Below are 10,185 nucleotides of genomic sequence, written 5' to 3' on the forward strand. Positions count from 1 at the left end.
TTTCGACACATTTAAATCACACTTTCATAGCTGCCTCATGCGAAAATGGGTCTTACGCGTTTCAGCCATCGTATCTTAATCACAACACGTGCATATGCACAGTCTGGTATAGGCGATGCTGTTGGCTATAAAATCATTAAATGTGTTATTGTCTCATTTTGTATCTCCTGACCAGACTGAGAGATGCGCAGGCTGAGTGGGCTATATATATGATGGGCGCATATTGAATAAGACCCATTGTCGCATGACGTGGGTCATTACAAATCTCATTGTGAATTGTAAATTCACATTTTAGAACAATGCATTTTGATACAAAATTGAATTCAAAATAGCAAACTTGTAAATAAGGGCAGCTTATCCTGGCATTCAGGAACGATTTCCAGACGGGCTGATCAAGTACGGCAAACATTTGTTGCATAATTAAACGATTTCACTCTTATCATGACAGTCTAAACTATTTCGGTAATGTTCATTTTCTCATCTTGAAAGCAAAACTGTGAATATCAATTATATATTTCCCGGACTATTTAATGAACAAGTACTGACCCTAAAATTCTGCAAGATGGATTTTAACGCGTCATTGTGACTGGGCAACAATTTGTGTCGTTTGAACATACAGAGAGTAGTCTGGAATTCCTTTAAAACACTGAACAGTGCTACATACTTTGCGCTGAGCACAGACAGACAGACTGATGTAGCCAAAGTTCAGAGGTTTTATCTCAAATAAGCCTATGAAATATTCGAATATATTCATGCATGTCTGCTGGCTTTATGTAAATGTCATTTAAGGTGAAAAGCTGGGTAAAAAAGCTATGCCGAAAAAGCGCATTAGTGCTCTATACCCATGTTTAGGTCAGAGTTGTTGACACTGTGTCAACTGCTAGGGTACCAAGTAATGCATCAACAACAAAGTACGGGTCAACAGGGCTTTCTTTATGACTACCAAATTCATGAGTAAAAAGTATTGATCGCATTTTTATTATTTATTTATTTTCATCAATTGCATCTTATTTGAATTTGTATATGGTGTCAAAATTCAAAAGTTTTGTACAGGGAATTTGCATCATAAATTTATATTCTTAGTCAGGGGTGTGATTGAGGCAAAGTCAGAGGGGAGGAAAATTTTGTTGACTGATTTTGACTACGCGAATGGCGCGCATAACGCAATGACAAAAATAAACTTTTTGAACTTCATAACAATATTTCTTTATAAAAACCTGTTAAACTTCACATTAATCATACTGAGGATGCAAAGTAAACAGTTAAGTAAGTATTTATTGTGATCAATAGCAGCAGTTTTTCAATGTATTGAATGACAGTTAATAGACTAAATATAAACAAACACACTTGAGTGTTCTTCTGGTGTTTAAATGATGTATTGACTGAGTTAAATTAATATATTTAATTTGTTTACCTTTCAATATCTTGCATTTCACATCTTCACTCAGTTCAAAGCTATTTCAGTTAACTGAACAGCATGACAAACATAAAAAAGCAGAATATGCATATGAATCTGATTATACACAGACCCACAGACATATAAAAATCAAATCATGTTTGTCTATTTCCATGTTCGAACGATACTCTCTAAATTGTTTAACTTCGCGAGTAGACTACACTCCAATTTGCAAACACTGGTTTCCGTGACACAAAAATTCAGTGGGCACATTTCTTAACAAAATATGTGTTGCTTGTATCTAAAACGTAGTCTTTTTTTTGACAAACACATTTCATTATTCCTATCAGACTAGGTGATGTCAGTCGTTTATTCGATTGCTATTTGTTATTTCAATAATCTTAATTTTCTCTTCACAACGGCGCCATTTGCAAACAAATCACAGAGCGCATTTTAAGAACACGATTTTAATTGGAAGATTGGGAAACGACAGCCAATTATATGGCTCGTTTTAAAAATGCTTAGGCAGAATCTACCAGTGTAAAATGCGGAGGGATTTCGCGGGCCGCGGATATTTCGGGCCGCTTATGAAATATGTCCGCGGAATTGGTGGTAGCCCCTCTCCCCCACATTTTTAAACACGAATTTACGCAAATCTCAGAAGTGACATCCAGGACAACCTGATCCGCGGAAATCAGCGGATCCGCGGAAAAATTACACCCTTGTTAGTGAGACCAACCGACCGACAAACAGACCTCATTCGGGGGCATTAAAATGAGTTGGGTCTTAAATTATGCAATAGCGTACAACTTCAGTGCCTTCAACGCTTTGTTTTCTCATCTTTATCATACTTGTAATTTAGTCCTTTCCGAAGACTTAAAATAATGTCATTAAAGAATCATTACAGTTACCTTTCCACAGAATATATAAAAAAATAAATTAAAAGCATGGATTACTAAATAATAGAGCAAAAATGTTTATTTAAAACTAAACATTTGCATTCTGATTTTTTCATGGCCAGATAGAGAGGCAACACAAATATTCTAAACAATTTACCAAAACAGGTTACAGCATATTTTGTTTCAAAAAAAGGTGTAAAAATGCTCAAAACTAGGCCTTTTCCGCTCCATTTTGGGAAAACACCACGTTGGAATTTTGGGAATTTCGCGTCGTGAAAACCCCCATTTTGGGGAAAACATTATTTGCAAAACTGGCTCAATTGGGAAAAATAATCGCATGTACCGTAATTACTCTATGTTTTCGGACCCTCTAAGTTTTTGGCCATCCTCTATTTTAGCCAAAATAATTATTTTTCGTGACTCTTAATGTTCGGACATACAGGTATTCGTCCATAATAAATGTCTTAAAATTTTCGGACAGTATAGTTAACCGCGCTATATTAACTCTACATGATGAGACTCTGTTTTCACTTATCTTGTGGCACTTCGATCATGGATTTTTACAATGGGATCAAGGTCATAAAAGGTGACATATGCATGCCTGAGGGCAATGGATAATTTCAACCGCGTAATCGGGTAAATAACCATTAAACCGGTAGAAAATAATTGATTCACCCAACATGGTGTGAGCTTATTAAGGAAGCAGTATGTTTTCTGTTTTTACTTTTTGTTCTATATCATTTAAGACAAGAAGTTCTATTTATATATTTTTCAAGCAGGAAAAAGAAGAATTAATCACAAGAAAATTATTGTACATTGATTAATTATTGCATTTATTTCAAAATAAATATAATTTCGGACACTTTAATTTGCGTCTCTATATTTTCAGACACTTGTATTTTTTTAATATTTAAAAAAATCGAAAAAAAAATATTATTGTTTACTGTCCGCAAACTTATTATTGAGTTATAAAGGTAAATAGTGTTTCATATATTTCAAAGAAGCCCTTAACTGGTGAATAACAACTATTTTGATACATTACAAAATATTATGAACATGTGTGATAAGTGCATGGTTTTTTAATCTGATTTTGGGGAAAGGGCCTGGCCTTTTCTGAGGTGAACAAAAATTGCGCAAAACGCCGGATTTTGGGGAAAATAAGGAAAGTCTTAAATAATCAATTTAACATAATTTACTGTATTTTAAACAAATTCAAGGCAACAGATAATTTAATTATGCAATATGTTCTATTTTCTACACTGGATCAGGTTAACTTATGTATTTAAAGTTGAAAAAAATATTTAAAAAATGAAATAAAACAAGGGCTGTTTGTAAAACATGCATGCCCCCCTATATGGGCTATAAGTTGTAGTAGCAGCCATTGTGTGAATACGTTTTTTGTCACTGTGAACGGTGGTGGTGGTCGTGGTGTGGTGGGGTGGTGGTGTGGTGGTGGTGGTGGTGGTGGTGGTGGTGGTGGTGGCGGTGACGGTGGTGGTAGAAGTAGTAGTGTAGTAGTAGAAGTAGTAGTAGTAGAAGTAGTAGTAGTAGTAGTAGTAGTAGCAGTAGTAGCAGTAGAAGTAGTAATAGTAGTAGTAGCAGCAGCAGTAGCAGTAGCAGTAGTAGAGTAGTAGTAGTAGTAGTAGTAGTAGTAGTAGTAGTAGTAGTAGTAGTAGAGTAGTAGTAGTAGTAGTAGTAGTAGTAGTAGTAGTAGTAGTAGTAGTAGTGGTAGTAGTAGTAGTAGTAATAGTAGTAGTAGTAGTAGTAGTAGAAGTAGTAGTAGTAGTAGTAGAAGTAGTAGTAGTAGTAGTAGTAGCAGCAGCAGCAGCAGCAGCAGCTGCAGTAGCAGCAGCAGCAGCAGCAGCAGCAGCAGCAGTAGTAGTAGTAGTAGCAGTAGTAGTAGTAGTAGTATGCATTACAACAATGCAGTTAGCCTTACATTTGGTAAAATTTAAATATATTACAAGGTAGGCAAATGCTGTAACAATAAATTTAAACTTATTGCATTTGTTTCCCCTGTATATAACAAAGATATAATAGTGTATTACCTCCCCTGTCCTGCTTATATTTATATTAATCAACAAAATTAAACATTAACACAATATTTAATATACAAAATATACAAAAAATCTCATATTCTGATAATATTTTTACTGATCCACTGTATTTTACTAAAAGGATGATGTTTCATTGAGTCCCCTGTACGAAAATTCTATGCAAATTCTGTATAGAGTCTGTACAAAATCTGCCCAGAATCAAGACAGAATTCATTTTTTCTGTACAAAGAGGACACAGACACAGAATATACCTTGAAATCTGTACAGATTTTCTAAGCAGAATTACAATGAAGCAGAATTTTATCTGTAAAGATTATTACACAAGACAGAATTTTAACACTTATAATTTTTACAAGACAGATTTTTAGCACTTTGCATTTTAGCCAGGCAGAATTTCTGTACTTGGTAGAAAAATGAGGCAGAATGTTGGACTTAGAAAAAATTTAGATTCAACATTTCAAATTGGGACTTGTAAAATTTAAGAAACAGACTTCTGATTTCAGTTTCTTATTGTTTATTGCAGGAAACATTTCTCTATTCACCGAAAACTAACAGTTATGTTCAATTCATACAATAGTTAAAATGACCAAAAAATACAGCATATTATTAGCAAAAAAAAACAAACAGCAGTATCTATTGTTCATACCATAAAGAACATAGAAAGTTACAATTTAATCCAACAGGCTTCAAGAAAAATCTACAATGGAGTGAAATAAGGTTTATTTTTTTTTACAGTTAAAGTTTTTATTCTTTGCTTATTGCTGGATAAATTGTCCCAAAATATTGAAAATTGCTAGGACATTTTGTCTGCTGTTTGTCAGCAGTGACATTTTCAATGATATCCAAGATAGAGAGAGATCCAATTACCAAAGTTTACCCAAACACCAGCGTCAGGTGTGATAAATTTACTCCTATTTCAGCACATTTACTTTACTTGGCTCTCGTTTTATGAAAATATTCATTTGAATGCCAGTGCTTTAACATAACAAATTTTGTGACAAAAAATAAAAATACCATTATAAATAGGAACAATTAAGAAATTAAGACATAACATTATTAAAGTGTTGTAATATATATGGTTTTAAAGATGTTTGGTTTAGTCTACTTTAAAAAGGTGGTTTAGTCTACTTTGAAAAGGATAGTACACTTGTAAGTGTGCGACAAAATCTCAGAGACTTGACATTCGAAGTTTTCAAGCGAAAATCAAAATGTTCCATGAAATGGGGCGCAGAAGACGATGAGGAAAGAATTATTATTACCAGAGGTATGTTAAAATTTGCTTTTTCTTTCATCAAAATATGTATTTAATCTGTTGACAGTATTTGGCTTTGTTTGTAAATTTGTTTAAAATTGAAACTTTGGTTGTGCATATTCAACTTATAATGCATAAATCATAGTTTCCTAGTTTTTGAAACAATGACCTTGACCTTGAAACGACTGGTCCCCGAATGAATTCCTATGCTAGGTCTGTATGTAAGCAATGAATCTGCATACACATGATATATGCAGTATCGCAATCCAAACTCAAGTTATTGAGCAGAACTTTTTTTTTTAAGTCACCTTAGCACTAAATGATCATGGTGAGCTATATGATGTCAGTCTATGTATGTATATATAAGATCTTTTAAGGAGGCTTTTAGATCACCTGAGCACAAGGTTGTTCTTATTGTAAGCTTTTGTGATTGCCTTTTATCCATTGTGCCTCAAACATTTACCATGTAAACACTGTTGTGGAAATATTTAATGTCAAATCTTTATGAAACAAGAAATCTTTATGAAACTTGTTTTTAACATTTTTTTCAAATAATAGCACTTTTGCTAATCTTAAAAAAAAAACAACATTTGTTTTAATGGTAATACGCCAAGTTAGGAAATGGTTCCTATACATACAAAAACATAGACACCAAGGTAATTCTTCCTTGTATTGCTATAATGAAATCTTCTGAACACAAGTGACAAACTGCACAAATCAATTGAGTTTAACTTTGGGTCTTAGGTACTGGTAAGCTCAATATTTTCCTTTGACCCTCATTTTATTTGCATTAGCAGGCAAGTTAAAAAAGATAAATGATTATAATTTTCCAGATGGTTCAACTGATGGAACATTATCCAACCACAATAAAAAGATTTGGAATGCGCAAGTTTTGCAGTGCTGCCTTTTACCTGATGGTGAAACTTAGTTCCGGGTATGTAAGGTATTAAAGTAAAAGTTTTTTTCATAAAAGTCTTTTTTTATTAGTCTTTTCAAGACATGAACATTGATTGTATCATCATAAAGCATACATTATTAACGTTTGATTAGCAATGTTCACAGATTTTGATTTAGATCAACTTCTGTCTTACAATATATTTTTTAGTTAAGTCGAATGAAGTGCTTTCATTTATTTTTAAACAGCCATAAATCCGAGGGAGACACAAGAACGGTCAAGAGGTCAGGTTCTGGCGGGGAACAAGCATGACATAAAGCCTGTGCTTGATGCCGTCATCATTTCTGCCTGCAAAGGTACATTTTGTCTTGTTTTTTTTGCTAGGTATTTAACATAATGAAACAGTGGTAGGAATTTTATTTAAATTTATGACCAGGTTTTCAAAGAAGATAAAAAATGAGATTATTAAATGCGGGTAGGGCATATCTGGTCAATAACTTAAGTTTGCCTAGACTCAATTGATAACCTTGCATTGAGGCCAAGATAGGGATTGCATACAGAGCCCAAATGTGTCACTAAAAATAAACAAGAAACCGTCGGAGACGGGTGATGCTCCCCAAAGGTTTTTTTTGTCACAATATTGCACTATATATTCAGATAAAAGGAAACGTCTTGAGGGCACAGTAGTTGGGGGGACAAATTTTTTTTTATAGAAAATTTCAAAAGGCCATAACTCTGTGAAAAATCATCCAGCAAGAACCCACTGATAATATGCACATCTCTTCTTGGTAGTGAAGCTTCCCATAAAGTTTAATTGAATTCCGTTATTAGTTGCTGAGAAATAGCCCGGACAAAAATTGCACTATATGTACAGTTAATGGAAAATTTCAAAGGGCCATAACTCTGTGAAAAATCATCCGGCCAGAACCCGCTGATAATATGCACATCTCCTCTTGGTAGTGAAGCTTCCTATAAAGTTTCATTGAATTCCGGTCATTAGTTGCTGAGAAATAGTCCGGACAAGAATTGCACTATATGTACAGTTAATGGAAAATTTCAAAGGGCCATAACTCTGTGAAAAATCATCCGACCAGAACCCGCTGATAATATGCACATCTCCTCTTGGTAATGAAGATTCCCATAAAGTTTCATTGAATTCCGGTCATTAGTTGCTGAGAAATAGCCCGGACAGGAATTGCACTATATGTATAGTTAATGGAAAATTTCAAAGGGCCATAACTCTGTGAAAAATCATCCGACCAGAACCCGCTGATAATATGCACATGTCCTCTTGGTAGTGAAGCTTCCCATTAAGTTTAATTGAATTCTGGTCATTAGTTGCTGAGAAATAGCCCGGAAAAGAATTGCACTATATGTACAGTTAATGGAAAATTTCAAAGGGCCATAACTCTGTGAAAAATCATCCGACCAGAACCCGCTGATAATATACACATCTCCTCTTGGTAGTGAAGCTTCTCATAAAGTTTCATTGAATTCCGGTCATTAGTTGCTGAGAAATAGCCCGGACAAAACTTGTGCACAGACGGACACACGGACGGACAGACGAAGCGGCGACTATATGCTCCCCCCAAAATAAATTTTGGGGGAGCATAAAAAAGTTAACTTTAGCTTGGATGGAGGTATTGGACACAAATTGTGTGTTAGCTTTATCCTTTTTACAGCCATTCTCACCCTAATCCTCTGAATGAAGTAGTGGAGTTGTCTGTTACTCAACTTACTGACATTAGTTTCACTGTTTGGTATAAGCACTTGGTCCTGGTAAACCAGCTATTCCAGGATACTTTGAGTTGGTTAACTTAATGATATGACAGGCATATTGTTGATATGCTGTTGACAACAGCCAATAATCCAACAAAATCAAACAATAATGCAAACGTAGAAAATTTAGTTGTTTGCAGTTTAAGTCGGATCAAGGTCAAAGTAACATTAAATACCAAAAAACTATTGGGATCGCATTTTAACTTTGGGTCTAATTAATACTAGAATCAAACAATGGTTTGAAATTCAATTGGATGTTTGTGCTATAAGTGAATTTTGTTGGGCTGGCACTTGATGTATGATGTCTTTAGTACAGGTATGGCATTACTGTTTGAAACTGAGTAGTTAGAATAAATTGGTTTCACCATGTATCAGTTTTTTAGCTCGGCTGTTTTCGGAGAAAACCTGAGGTATTGTCATAGCCAGCTCGCCGTCCAGCGTCAGCCTTTCTGACGTGCTTAAACCTTGACATTTTGCTCTAAAATCAAAGTGCTTCCACCTACAACTTTGTAGATGCACCTTGATGAGTTCTACACGCACACTTATTTTTGGGTCACTAGGTCAAATGTCAAGGTCACTGTGGTCTCTAAAAAAAATAAATATATCTGACAAGCTTTTATTTAATCAAAACTGCACCCGCAGCCGAGCGTTGGAACCTGTTATGCGGTGCCCTTGTTGGGGAATGATACAAATATGTAAATGTGTAAACATTTATTTTTTTCCGATAGGTTATGTCTGGATGTGGTGCAAAGACCACAGCAAAACAGTGCCAGATGACACCTCTTTCAACAAGGCAGTGACACTCCAAATAGACTACTCCAGGAAATAAATGAAATCATCTTGTTTAAATTGAGACTAAAAATAGGGGGTGATTTTTTAATTTTTACCCTGTCATAATGTGATCAATTCAACAACAACAAAAATATTGGTACTGTCAGTATATTTCATTGTGTACATTTTATTGTTTACATTTTAAAATTTCATAAAAAAAATGTTATTTATTGATGGTCTGTTTATTTTGCTTTTTCTACCTGGATACATTTTTTGTACAGAAAATTTTCTGTACAGAATTTAATATTAAACAGATTTTATTCTGCACAGAATTCTATTCTCACATTTTGGTTCTCCCCAGATTTAATTCTGCCAGATTTTTTTCTGCCTCGAACAAATTCTGCTTAATTTAAATAATTCGTAAAATCTGTACAGAATTCGTTCTTTGTTTATATTGAAAAAATCTATAAATAGAAATCTGGTTCAACTCATTTAAAATGGACACCAAATATTTTCTGCACATATTCTACACAGATTTTGTGTATTTTATTCTGCACATAATCTGGTTGCAGTCTGCCCAAACATTTTCGTACAGGTGGACTGATAATTATAGATTTAGGATTACAGACCAGTTGCTTCAGTAATATTGTTCAGAGTGTGCCCTGTTGGCGGCGTATGCATTCTTGAGTTATCATTCAAAAACCATTTTACTATTTCAAGTCACCATATTTTTTTTTTGGGGGGGGGGGGGAAATGAATTCTGGGGGAAAATTAACCTGCTGAGGGGGAAAAAATCCCAGGGGAAAGGGCCGTTTTTAAGCGGGTAGCAAAGAAGGAAAAACAAGAGATGTGTTTGTCAGAAACACAATATTCCTTATTGCGCCGCTTTAAAAAAAATGTTGTTTTTTTTGTTTGACCTTTCACCTTGAAGGATGACCTTGACCTTCCACCACTCAAAATGTGTAGCTTCATGAAAACGCCGCTTTGAAAAAAAATATTATTTTTTTTGACCTTTGACCTTGAAAGATGACCTTGACCTTGAACTTCCACCACTCAAAATTTGCAGCTTCATGAGAACGCCGCTTTGAATTTATTTGTATTTATTTTTTGACCTTTGACCTTGAAGGATGACCTTG

The 10,185-nt window shown here is 34.6% G+C and overlaps 1 long non-coding RNA gene across 1 annotated transcript; it reads left to right on the forward strand.

Annotated features, from left to right (window-relative positions):
* The first annotated feature begins 5,250 nt into the window (after window positions 1-5,250).
* On the forward strand, window positions 5,251-9,640 carry LOC127863536 (uncharacterized). The gene is made up of 4 exons (XR_008041088.1): window positions 5,251-5,616; window positions 6,438-6,538; window positions 6,748-6,855; window positions 9,007-9,640. It is a non-coding gene; the product is annotated as an uncharacterized LOC127863536 (long non-coding RNA).
* The last annotated feature ends 545 nt before the right edge of the window (window positions 9,641-10,185 follow it).

The sequence above is a fragment of the Dreissena polymorpha genome, unplaced genomic scaffold (assembly GCF_020536995.1).
Source record: "Dreissena polymorpha isolate Duluth1 unplaced genomic scaffold, UMN_Dpol_1.0 chrUn013, whole genome shotgun sequence".
NCBI classification, from domain to species: domain Eukaryota; kingdom Metazoa; phylum Mollusca; class Bivalvia; order Myida; family Dreissenidae; genus Dreissena; species Dreissena polymorpha.